The sequence below is a fragment of the Lolium perenne genome, chromosome 5, assembly GCF_019359855.2.
Source record: "Lolium perenne isolate Kyuss_39 chromosome 5, Kyuss_2.0, whole genome shotgun sequence".
In the NCBI taxonomy this organism is placed as follows: Eukaryota; Viridiplantae; Streptophyta; class Magnoliopsida; order Poales; family Poaceae; genus Lolium; species Lolium perenne.
The window spans coordinates 65339972-65354268 of record NC_067248.2 but is presented as its reverse complement, the minus strand read 5'-3'; positions in this window follow the sequence as shown (position 1 = coordinate 65354268).

Here is a 14297-nt window from a genome sequence, read left to right as displayed (position 1 = left end):
AAAACGACGAGTCTTAGCAACGGTGCATACTAAGGACGATCACTTCATGGATATGCGAATATCGTTAGTGCCCTAATAGTTGGAGGATTGGGACGCCTGGCGTCTTCAACCTTCGTACATTCCCATAATACTTATGAGTTTATGTACTCTTACCAAATTATATTCCTTCACCTTGCAATAAGGTTTTAGATATCACATATATCTCATACCTCGCTTATCACTGAAAACAAAATTTTCAGCTCCTTACTTTAATTTCAAACGGATTTGAACTTCAAGTATCATGGAGACAAGATGATTTTAGGTACTAATTGAAACCATTGTTCTTTGAATCAACAATGTGAGGTTTACTAAAAGCTTGCAATAGGACTTAATCATATCTTGATTCTTTAACAATACGGTACCAGTCCGTAAAGTTATTAGTCAGACTTAACAGTATTTCAATCTCAATTACAAGACTAACGCATGGTAGAAAACGGATGCCAATTCTACAAATTTAATTCAAAATACTATTCAGACTATGTTCATGATAATTAGTTCAAGTTTTAATCTAATTACTAATGAACTCCCACTTAATACAACATCCCTCATAGTTGTTAAATGGCACACGATCCGCATCCACTACACCAAAACCGATCATCACGTGAGATGATGTAGCTTCAATGGTGAACATCAACATGTTGATCATATCATCCATATGACTCGTGTTCAACCTTTCGGTTTCTGTTGTCCCGAGGCCATGTCTGTACATGCTAGGCTCGTCAAGCAAACCCAAGTATTCCGCGTGTGCAAACATGGCTTACACCCGTTGTATGTGAACGTTGAGTCTATCACATCCGATCATCACGAGATGCTTCGAAACGACGAACTGTAGCAACGGTGCATACGAGGGGGGAACACTTTATTATCTTGATATTAATGTGAGGGATCATCTTATAATGCTACCGTCGCGATCTAAGCAAAATAAGATACATAAAGGATTAACATCACATGCAATTCATATGTGATATGATATGGCCCTTTAGTTTTTGCGCCTTTGATCTTCATCTCCAAAGCACGGACATGATCTCCATCATCAACGAGCATGATCTCCATCATCATCAGTGTATCGTCAAGGTCCATGGCGCCGTCTTCATGGTTGTTCACCGTGTGTAGCAACTATTACAACTACTTTGAAACATTACTACAACATGAAATATAAAGACAACCATAAGGCTCCTGCCGGTTGCCACAATACAATAATGATCATCTCATACATATTCATCATCACATCATGGCCATATCACATCACCAAACCCTGCAAAAACAAGTTAGACGCCTCTAATTTGGTTTGCATATTTTACGTGGTTTAGGGTTTTCGAGTAAGATCCAATCTACCTACGAACATGAACCACAACGGTGATACTAGTGTTGACAATAGAAAGTGCAAATTGGAATCTTCACTATGGTGGGAGAGACAGACACCCGCAAAGCCACTTATGCAATACAAGTTGCATGTCGAACGTGGAGCAAGTCTCATGAACGCGGTCATGTAAAGTTAGCCCGGGCCGCTTCATCCCACTATGCCGCAAGATGCAAAGTACACGAACTAAAGACAACAAAAGCATCAACGCCCACAAAACAATTGTGTTCTACTCGTGCAACCAATCTATGCATAGACACGACTCTGATACCACTGTAGGGATTCGTAGCAAAGAAAACAAAAAATTTCCTACCGCAAGAACGAAAACACAAGCCAAGATCTAATCTAGTAGATGGTAGCAACGAGAAGATCATGAGACTAACCCTCGAAGATTTCCAAAGCCTAACGAGATTAGATCTTGTGGTGGATGTAGTCGATCACTTGCCGCTTGCAAAAGCACGTAGAAGATCTTGACCGCGTGCAAAAGCGCGTAGAAGAACTTGACGATGCCACAATCGGGCAGCACCTCCGTACTCGGTCACACGTACGGTGTTGATGAAGACGACGTCCTCCTTCCCGTTCCAGCGGGCAACGGAAGTAGTAGATCCTCCTCGGAATCCCGGCAGCACGACGGCGTGGTGGCGGTGTTGGTGGAGAACTCCGGCAGGGCTTCGCCTAAGCGTATGCGGGAGAGGTGGTGGAGGAGGAGAGGCTAGGGTTTGGGGAGAGGGGGGCTTGGCCGGCCACAAAGGGGGCAGCCAAGGTTGAGGCTTGAAGTGGCCAGCCCCCTCCCCTTGCTCCTCCTTATATAGGTGGAAATCCCCAAGTGTTGGTATCCAAGTCTTCGAATAAGACCCGAAACCAAAACCTACCAAAGGGACAAAACCTACCCAAGGAGGGAATCCCACTCAAGGTGGGACTCCCACCTTTCCTTGGGGAAGCTTGGTCGGCCACCCTAGGGGAGTCCACCTGGGACTCCTCCCCCTTAGGATTGGCAGGCCATGCAAGGTGGAGTCCCTCCGGGACTCCACTTTCCATGGTGATTTCTTCCGGACTTTTCTAGAACCTTCTAGAACCTGCCATAAATGCACCAGATCATTTCCAAACTTGGAATATGACTTCCTATATATGAATCTTATTCTCCGGACCATTCCGGACCTCCTCGTGATGTCCTGGATCCCATCCGAGACTCCGAACAATACTTCGAACTCCATTCCATATTCCATAACTACTCAAACGACATCAAACCTTAAGTGTGTCACCCTACGATTCGTGAACTATGCAGACATGGTTGAGACTTCTCTCCGACCAATAACCAATAGCGGGACCTGGAGATCCATAATGGCTCCCACATATTTAACGATGACTTTAGTGATCGATTGAACCATTTACATACGATACCGATTCCCTTTGTCTCGCGATATTTTACTTGTCCGAGGTTTGATCATCGGTATCACTATACCTTGTTCAACCTCGTCTCTGACAAGTACTCTTTACTCGTACCGTGGTATGTGATCTCTTATGAACCATTCATATGCTTGCAAGCTAATCAGATGACATTCCACCGAGAGGGCTGATACGTCTCCAACGTGTCGATAATTTCTTATGTTCCATGCTACATTATTGATGATATCTACATGTTTTATGCACATTATATGTCGTATTTACGCATTTTCTGGAACTAACCTATTAACAAGATGCCGAAGAGCCAGTTGTTGTTTTCTGCTGTTTTTGGTTTCAGAAATCCTAGTAACGAAATATTCTCGGAATTGGACGAAATCAACGCCCAGGGTCCTATTTTTGCACGAAGCTTCCAGAAGACCGAAGGAGAGTCGAAGTGGGGCCACGAGGTGGCGACACCACAGGGCGGCGCGGCCCAGGCCCTGGCCGCGCCGACCTATGGTGTGGGCCCCTCGTGCCGCCTCTTGACCTGCCCTTCCGCCTACAAATAGCCTCCGTCGCGAAACCCCCAGTACCTAGAGCCACGATACGGAAAACCTTCCAGAGACGCCGCCGCCGCGAATCCCATCTCGGGGGATTCAGGAGATCGCCTCCGGCACCCTGCCGGAGAGGGGATTCATCTCCCGGAGGACTCTACACCGCCATGGTCGCCTCCGGAGTGATGAGTGAGTAGTTCACCCCTGGACTATGGGTCCATAGCAGTAGCTAGATGGTCGTCTTCTCCTAATTGTGCTTCATTGTTGGATCTTGTGAGCTGACTAACATGATCAAGATCATCTATCTGTAATACTATATGTTGTGTTTGTCGGGATCCGATGGATAGAGAATACTATGTTATGGTGATTATCAATCTATTGTTTATGTGTTGTTTATGATCTTGCATGCTCTCCGTTATTAGTAGAGGCTCTGGCCAAGTTTTTGCTCTTAACTCCAAGAGGGAGTATTTATGCTCGATAGTGGGTTCATGCCTTCATTGACACAGGACGGTGCTGAGAAAGTTCTAAGGTTGTGATGTGTTGTTGCCACTAGGGATAAAACATTGATTCTATGTCTAAGGAGGTAGTTGTCGATTACATTACGCACCATACTTAATGCAATTGTCTGTTGCTTTGCAACTTAATACTGAATGGGGTTCGGATGATAACCTGAAGGTTCGGATGATAACCTGAAGGTGGACTTTTTAAACGTATCGAGTGGAAGATGATTGTTTGCAAGAAAACAGTAAAACACAATTGCAATAGACCGCCATCCAACTGCATCTATGCCTAAAAAGTCCACCTTCAGGTTATCATCCGAACCCCATTCAGTATTAAGTTGCTAAGCAACAGACAATTGCATTAAGTATGGTGCGTAATGTAATCGACAACTACATCCTTAGACATAGAATCAATGTTTTATCCCTAGTGGCAACAGCACATCACAACCTTAGAACTTTCTCACATCGTCCCGGTGTCAATGAAGGCATGAACCCACTATCGAGCATAAATACTCCCTCTTGGAGTTAAGAGTACAAACTTGGCCAGAGCCTCTACTAATAACGGAGAGCATGCAAGATCATAAACAACACATAAACAATAGATTGATAATCACCATAACATAGTATTCTCTATCCATCGGATCCCGACAAACACAACATATAGAATTACAGATAGATGATCTTGATCATGTTAGGCAGCTCACAAGATCCAACAATGAAGCACAACAAGGAGAAGACGACCATCTAGCTACTGCTATGGACCCATGGTCCAGGGGTGAACTACTCACTCATCACTCCGGAGGCGATCATGGCGATGAAGAGTCCTCCGGGAGATGAATCCCCTCTCCGGCAGGGTGCCGGAGGCGATCTCCTGAATCCCCCGAGATGGGATTCGCGGCGGCGGCGTCTCTGGAAGGTTTTCCATATCGTGGCTCTCGGTACTGGGGGTTTCGCGACGGAGACTTTAAGTAGGCGGAAGGTCAACGCGGGGGGCCACACGAGGTGCCCAGGGGGTAGGGCCGCGCGGCCAGGGCCTGGGCCGCGCCGCCCTAGCTCCTGGCTGCCTCGTGGCCCCACTTCGTTATCTCTTCGGTCTTCTGGAAGCTTCGTGCAAAAATAGGACCCTGGGCGAAAGTTTCGTCCAATTCCGAGAATATTTCCTTCCTAGGATTTCTGAAACCAAAAACAGCAGAAAACAAAGAATCGGCTCTTCGGCATCTTGTTAATAGGTTAGTTCCAGAAAATGCATAAATATGACATATAATGTGCATAAAACATGTAGGTATCATCAATAAAGTAGCATGGAACATAAGAAATTATTGATACGTTGGAGACGTATCAGCATCCCCAAGCTTAGTTCTGCTCGTCCCGAGCAGGTAAAACGATAACAAAGATAATTTCTGAAGTGACATGCCATCATAATCTTGATCATACTATTTGTAAACATATGTAATGAATGCAGCGATCAAAACAAAGGTAATGACATGAGTAAACAAGTGAATCATATAGCAAAGACTTTTCATGAATAGTACTTCAAGACAAGCATCAATAAGTCTTGCATAAGAGTTAACTCATAAAGCAATAAATCAAAGTAAAGGTATTGAAGCAACACATAGGAAGATTAAGTTTCAGCGGTTGCTTTCAACTTATAACATGTATATCTCATGGATATTGTCAACATAAAGTAATATAACAAGTGCAATATGCAAGTATGTAGGAATCAATGCACAGTTCACACAAGTGTTTGCTTCTTAAGGTGGAGGGAAATAGGTAACTGACTCAACAATAAAAGTAAAAGAATGGTCCTTCAAAGAGGAAAGCATCGATTGCTGTATTTGTGCTAGAGCTTTTATTTTGAAAACATGAAACAATTTTGTCAACGGTAGTAATAAAGCATATGAGTTATGTAAATTATATCTTACAAGTTGCAAGCCTCATGCATAGTATACTAATAGTGTCCGCACCTCGTCCTACTTAGCTTGGACTACCGGATCTTTGCATGCCATGTTTCAACCAAGTGTCACAAAGGGGTACCTCCATGCCGCCTGTACAAAGGTCTAAGGAGAAAGCTCGCATTTTGGATTTCTCGCTTTTGATTATTCTCAACTTAGACATCCATACCGGGACAACATGGACAACAGATAATGGACTCCTCTTAAATGCATAAGCATGTAGCAATGATTATTATTCTCATATGAGATTGAGGATATATGTCCAAAACTGAAACTTCCACCATGATTCATGGCTTTAGTTAGCGGCCCAATGTTCTTCTCTAACAATTTTGCATGCTCCAACCACTAAAATGATAGATCCTTAAGACAAGACGGACATGCATAGCAACTCACATGATATTCAACAATAGTTGATGGCGTTCCCCAGAAGCATGGTTATCGCACAACAAGCAACTTAATAAAAGATAAAGTGCATAAGTACATATTCAATACTACGATAGTTTTAAGGCTATTTTGTCCCATGAGCTATATATTGCAAAGGTGAATGTTGGAATTTTAAAGGTAGCACTCAAGAAATTTACTTTGGAATGGCGGAGAAATACCATGTAGTAGGTAGGTATGGTGGACACAAATGGCATAGTAGTTGGCTCAAGGATTTTGGATGCATGAGAAGTATTCCCTCTCGATACAAGGTTTAGGCTAGCAAGGTTATTTGAAGCAAACTCAAGGATGAACAGGTGCAGCAAAACTCACATAAAAGACATATTGTAAACGTTATAAGACTCTACACCGTCTTCCTTGTTGTTCAAAACTCAATACTAGATATTATCTAGACCTTAGAGAGACCAAATATGCAAATCAAATTTTAGCAAGCTCTATGTATTTCTTCATTAATGGGTGCAAAGTATATGATGCAAGAGCTTAAACATGAGCACAACAATTGCCAAGTATCACATTATCCAAGACATTTTAGAATTACTACATGTAGCATTTTCCAATTCCAACCATATAAGAATTTTAATGAAGAAGAAACTTCGCCATGAACATTATGAGTAAAGCCTAAGGACACATGTGTCCATATGCAACAACGGAGCGTGTCTCTCTCCCACAAAGTGAATGCTAGGATCCATCTTATTCAAACAAAAACAAAAACAAAAACAAACCGATGCTCCAAGTAAAGAACACAAGATGTGACTGAATAAAAATATAGTTTCAGGGGAGGAACCTGATGATGTTGTCGATGAAAAGGGGATGCCTTGGGCATCCCCAAGCTTAGACGCTTGAGTCTTCTTAAAATATGCAGGGGTGAACCACGGGGGCATCCCCAAGCTTAGAGCTTTCACTCCTCTTGATCATAGTATATCATTCTCCTCTCTTGACCCTTGAAAACTTCCTTCACACCAAACTTCAAGCAAACTCATTAGAGGGTTAGTGCACAATTAATAATTCACTCATTCAGAGGTGACACAATCATTATTTTCACTTCTGGACATTGCATAAAGCTACTGGACATTAATGGATCAAAGAAATAAATCCAACATAGCAAAAGAGGCAATGCGAAATAAAAGGCAGAATCTGTCAAAAACAGAACAGTCCGTAAAGACGAATTTAAAGCTGGCACTAGACTTGCTCAAATGGAAAAACTCAAAACTAATGAAAGTTGCGTACATATCTGAGGATCACGCTCGTAAATTGTCAGATTTTTTCGAATTTTCTACAGAGAACTGTGTCCAGATTCGTGACAGACAACAATGCTGTTTCTGCGCAGCGATCCCAAATATAACATCAACTTTGACATAGAAACTTTACTTGGCACAAAAACATGATAAGGAGAGGTTGCTACAGTAGTAAACAACTTCCAAGACTCAACAAAACAAAAAAAATTGCTGTAGGTAAAAACATGGGTTGTCTCCCATAAGCGCTTTTCTTTAACGCCTTTCAGCTAGGCGCAGAAAGTGCAAATCAAGTATTATCGAGAGTAGAAGCATCAACATCATAACTTGTTCTAATAATAGAATCAAAAGGCAACTTCATTCTCTTTCTAGGGAAGTGTTCCATACCTTTCTTGAGAGGAAATTGATATTTAATATTACCTTCCCTCATATCAATAACAGCACCAACGGTTCGAAGAAAAGGTCTTCCCAACACAATAGGACAAGATGCATTGCATTCGATATCCAAGACAACAAAATCAACGGGGACAAGGTTATTGTTAACCGTAATATGCACATTATCAATCCTCCCCAAAGGTTTCTTTTTAACATTATCGGCAAGATTAACATCCAAATAACAATTCTTCAATGGTGGCAAGTCAAGCATATCATAAATCTTTCTAGGCATAACAGAAATACTTGCACCAAGATCACATAAAGCATTACATTCAAAGTCATTGAATTTCATTTTAATGATGGGCTCCCAACCATCCTCTAACTTTCTAGGAATAGAAGTTTCAAGTTTTAGTTTCTCTTCTCTAGCTTTTATGAGAGCATTTGTAATATGTTTTGTAAAGGCTAAATTTATAGCACTAGCATTAGGACTTTTAGCAAGTTTTTGTAAGAACTTTATAACTTCAGAGATGTGGCAATCATCAAAATCTAAATCATTATGAGCTACAGCAATGGGATCATTGTTCCCAAGGTTGAAAAAAATTTCAGCAGTTTTATCACAAGCAGTTTCAAAGTAGCTTTTAGCAATTTCAGGCAGTTTTGTACGCTTTGCACTAGGAGTAGAAACATTGCCAACACCAATTATATTACCATTGATAGTAGGAGGTGCAGCAACATGTGGAGAATTAGCATTACTAGTGGTGGTAATAGTCCAAACTTTAGCTACATTATTCTCTTTAGCTAGTTTTTCATTTTCTTCTCTATCCCACCTAGCACGCAGTTCAGCCATTAATCTTATATTCTCATTAATTCTTACTTGGATGGCATTTGCTGTAGTAGTAATCTTATTATCAATATCATTATTAGGCATAACTTTCAATTTTAAAAGATTAACATCAGAGGCAAGTCTATCAACTCTAGAAGCAATAGTATCAATTTTATCAAGCTTTTCCTCAACAGATTTGTTAAAAGCAGTTTGTGTACTAATAAATTCTTTAAGCATAGCTTCAAGACCAGAGGGTACACTCCTATTATTATTGTAAGAATTCCCATAAGAATTACCATAACCATTACCATTAACAGAAGGATATGGCCTATAGTTATTACCAGAGTTGTTCCTATAAGCATTGTTGTTGAAATTATTATTTTTAATGAAATTCACATCAACATTTTCTTCTTGAGCAACCAATGAAGCTAAAGGAACATTATTTGGATCAACATTAGATCTACCATTCACAAGCATAGACATAATCACATCAATCTTATCATTCAAGGAAGAGGTTTCTTCAACAGAATTTACCTTCTTACCTTGTGGAGCTCTTTCCGTGTGCCACTCAGAGTAATTTATCATCATATCATCAAGAAGTTTTGTAGCCGCCCCCAATGTGATGGACATAAAGGTACCTCCAGCAGCTGAATCCAATAAATTCCGCGAAGAAAAATTTAGTCCTGCATAGAAGGTTTGGATGATCATCCAAGTAGTCAGTCCATGGGTTGGGCAATTCTTTACCAAAGTTTTCATTCTCTCCCATGCTTGAGCAACATGTTCAGTATCTAATTGTTTAAAATTCATTATGCTACTTCTCAAAGATATAATTTTAGCGGGAGGATAATATCTACCAATAAAAGCATCCTTGCATTTAGTCCATGAATCAATACTATTTTTAGGCAAAGATAGCAACCAATCTTTAGCTCTTCCTCTTAATGAGAAAGGAAACACTTTCAATTTAATAATATCACCATCTACATCTTTATACTTTTGCATTTCACAAAGTTCAACAAAATTATTGAGATGGGCAGCAGCATCATTAGAACTAACACCAGAAAATTGATCTCTCATAACCAAGTTCAGTAAAGCAGGTTTAATTTCAAAGAATTCTGCTGTAGTAGCAGGTGGAGCAATAGGTGTGCATAGGAAATCATTATTATTTGCATTTGTGAAGTCACACAACTTAGTATTTTCAGGGGTATTCATTTTAGCAACAGTAAATAAAGCAAACTAGATAAAGTAAATGCAAGTAACTAATTTTTTGTGTGTTTTTGATATGGAGAGCAAGACAGTAAATAAAGTAAAACTAGCAACTAATTTTTTTGTATTTTAATTTAGTGCAGCAAACAAAGTAGTAAATAAAATAAAGCAAGACAAAAACAAAGTAAAGAGATTGAGAAGTGGAGACTCCCCTTGCAGCGTGTCTTGATCTCCCCGGCAACGGCGTCAGAAAACATGCTTGATGCGCGTAAATGTACACGTTCGTTGGGAACCCCAAGAGGAAGGTATGATGCGCACAGTAGCAAGTTTTCCCTCAGAAAGAAACCAAGGTTTAATCGAACCAGTAGGAGCCAAGAAGCACGTTGAAGGTTGATGGTGGCGAAATGTGATGCGGCGCAACAACAGGGATTCCGGCGCCAACGTGGAATCTGCACAACAAAATCAAAGTACTTTGCCCCAACGAAACAGTGAGGTTGTCAATCTCACCGGCTTGCTGTAACAAAGGATTAAACGTATCGAGTGGAAGATGATTGTTTGCAAGAAAACAGTAAAACACAATTGCAGTAGATTGTATGCTATGTAAAGAATAGGACCGGGGTCCATAGTTCACTAGAGGTGTCTCTCCCATAAGATAAAAGCATGTTGGGTGAACAAATTACAGTCGGGCAATTGACAAATAGAGAAGGGCATAACAATGCATATACATGATATGATAAATATAGTGAGATTTAATTGGACATTAAGACAAAGTACATAGACCGCCATCCAACTGCATCTATGCCTAAAAAGTCCACCTTCAGGTTATCATCCGAACCCCATTCAGTATTAAGTTGCTAAGCAACAGACAATTGCATTAAGTATGGTGCGTAATGTAATCGACAACTACATCCTTAGACATAGAATCAATGTTTTATCCCTAGTGGCAACAGCACATCACAACCTTAGAACTTTCATCCTTTGTCCCGGTGTCAATGAAGGCATGAACCCACTATCGAGCATAAATACTCCCTCTTGGAGTTAAGAGTACAAACTTGGCCAGAGCCTCTACTAATAACGGAGAGCATGCAAGATCATAAACAACACATAAACAATAGATTGATAATCACCATAACATAGTATTCTCTATCCATCGGATCCCGACAAACACAACATATAGAATTACAGATAGATGATCTTGATCATGTTAGGCAGCTCACAAGATCTAACAATGAAGCACAACAAGGAGAAGACGACCATCTAGATACTGCTATGGACCCATGGTCCAGGGGTGAACTACTCACTCATCACTCCGGAGGCGATCATGGCGATGAAGAGTCCTCCGGGAGATGAATCCCCTCTCCGGCAGGGTGCCGGAGGCGATCTCCTGAATCCCCCGAGATGGGATTCGCGGCGGCGGCGTCTCTGGAAGGTTTTCCATATCGTGGCTCTCGGTACTGGGGGTTTCGCGACGGAGACTTTAAGTAGGCGGAAGGTCAACGCGGGGGGCCACACGAGGTGCCCAGGGGGTAGGGCCGCGCGGCCAGGGCCTCGGCTGCGCCGCCCTAGCTCCTGGCTGCCTCGTGGCCCCACTTCGTTATCTCTTCGGTCTTCTGGAAGCTTCGTGAAAAAATAGGACCCTGGGCGAAAGTTTCGTCCAATTCCGAGAATATTTCCTTACTAGGATTTCTGAAACCAAAAACAGCAGAAAACAACAACTGGCTCTTCGGCATCTTGTTAATAGGTTAGTTCCAGAAAATGCATAAATATGACATATAATGTGCATAAAACATGTAGGTATCATCAATAAAGTAGCATGGAACATAAGAAATTATTGATACGTTGGAGACGTATCGATAATTTCTTATGTTCCATGCTACATTATTGATGATATCTACATGTTTTATGCACATTATATGTCGTATTTACGCATTTTCTGGAACTAACCTATTAACAAGATGCCGAAGAGCCAGTTGCTATTTTCTGCTGTTTTTGGTTTCAGAAATCCTAGTAACGAAATATTCTCGGAATTGGACGAAATCAACGCCCAGGGTCCTATTTTTGCACGAAGCTTCCAGAAGACCGAAGGAGAGTCGAAGTGGGGCCACGAGGTGGCGACACCACAGGGCGGCGCGGCCCAGGCCCTGGCCGCGCCGACCTATGGTGTGGGCCCCTCGTGCCGCCACTTGACCTGCCCTTCCGCCTACAAATAGCCTCCGTCGCGAAACCCCCCGTACTGAGAGCCACGATACGGAAAACCTTCCAGAGACGCCGCCGCCGCGAATCCCATCTCGGGGGATTCAGGAGATCGCCTCCGGCACCCTGCCGGAGAGGGGATTCATCTCCCGGAGGACTCTACACCGCCATGGTCGCCTCCGGAGTGATGAGTGAGTAGTTCACCCCTGGACTATGGGTCCATAGCAGTAGCTAGATGGTCGTCTTGTCCTAATTGTGCTTCATTGTTGGATCTTGTGAGCTGCCTAACATGATCAAGATCATCTATCTGTAATACTATATGTTGTGTTTGTCGGGATCCGATGGATAGAGAATACTATGTTATGGTGATTATCAATCTATTGTTTATGTGTTGTTTATGATCTTGCATGCTCTCCGTTATTAGTAGAGGCTCTGGCCAAGTTTTTGCTCTTAACTCCAAGAGGGAGTATTTATGCTCGATAGTGGGTTCATGCCTTCATTGACACCGGGACAAAGGATGTAAAGTTCTAAGGTTGTGATGTGCTGTTGCCACTAGGGATAAAACATTGATTCTATGTCTAAGGAGGTAGTTGTCGATTACATTACGCACCATACTTAATGCAATTGTCTGTTGCTTTGCAACTTAATACTGAATGGGGTTCGGATGATAACCTGAAGGTGGACTTTTTAGGCATAGATGCAGTTGGATGGCGGTCTATGTACTTTGTCGTAATGCCCGGATTAAATTTCACTATATTTATCATATCATGTATATGCATTGTTATGCTCTTCTCTATTTGTCAATTGCCCGACTGTAATTTGTTCACCCAACATGCTTTTATCTTATGGGAGAGACACCTCTAGTGAACTGTGGACCCCGGTCCTATTCTTTACATCGCATACAATCTACTGCAATACTTGTTTTACTGTTTTCTTGCAAACAATCATCTTCCACACAATACAGTTAATCCTTTGTTACAGCAAGCCGGTGAGATTGACAACCTCACTGTTTCGTTGGGGCAAAATACTTTGGTTGTGTTGTGCAGGTTTCACGTTGGCGCCGGAATCCCTGGTGTTGCGCCGCATCACATTTCGCCACCATCAACCTTCAACGTGCTTCTTGGCTCCTACTGGTTCGATTAAACCTTGGTTTCATACTGAGGGAAACTTGCTTCTATATGCATCATACCTTCCACTTGGGGTTCCCAACGGACGTGTGCATCTACGCGTATCAAGGGCCCAGAGTATATCTATCCGTCATCGGGATGGACAAATCCCACTCTTGATCCATATGCCTCAACTCATACTTTCTGAATACTTAATCCCACCTTTATAACCACCCATTTACGCAGTGGCATTTGATGTAATCAAAGTACCCTTCCGGTATAAGTGATTTACATGATCTCATGGTCGAAGGATTAGGTAACTATGTATCGAAAGCTTATAGCAAATGAACTTAATGACGTGATCTTATGCTACGCTTAATTGGGTGTGTCCATTACATCATTCATCAATGACATAACCTTGTTATTAATAACATCCAATGTTCATGATCATGAAACCCTGATCATCTATTAATCAACAAGCTAGTTATACAAGAGGCTTACTAGGGACTCCTTGTTGTTTACATAACACACATGTATCAATGTTTCAGTTAATAAAATTATAGCATGGTATGTAAATATTTATCATAAACACAAAGATATATATAACAACAATTTTATTATTGCCTCTTGGGCATATCTCCAACAATGTCATCAACATAATCATCAACTGTAAATGGCACACACACCTTATGAGTAATCTTCAGTATACCACAGCTATTCAACCACTCAAGACGTTTAGGTTCAGGAAGACGCCATGTACACAACCCCAATGCTAGCACCATCGCCTTGCTTATGCAATTAGTACAGCTACCACCATCAATCATTAACTTGCAAGCCTTCCCCTTTATAATGGAATGAGTCTGAAACAAACTCCACCGCTGAACCTTGTCAACTGTCTTGCAAGCATCATCGTGTACCTTCTTGAGTTGCATATTCAGCCCGCTCAATGGTACATCCTCCTCAACAGTCACAGTAGTGCCCATGGTATCAGAGCCAGGTTCCTTCTCCTCTGAAGATAACACCTCGCCCTCAGTGACTGTCTGTACTGGACCAACCTCCTGAATAGGAACTATGCTCTTGCCAACTTCCTTTATTGCATGCACAACTCTAGGCGGCTGCTTACTTGTCTCCATATA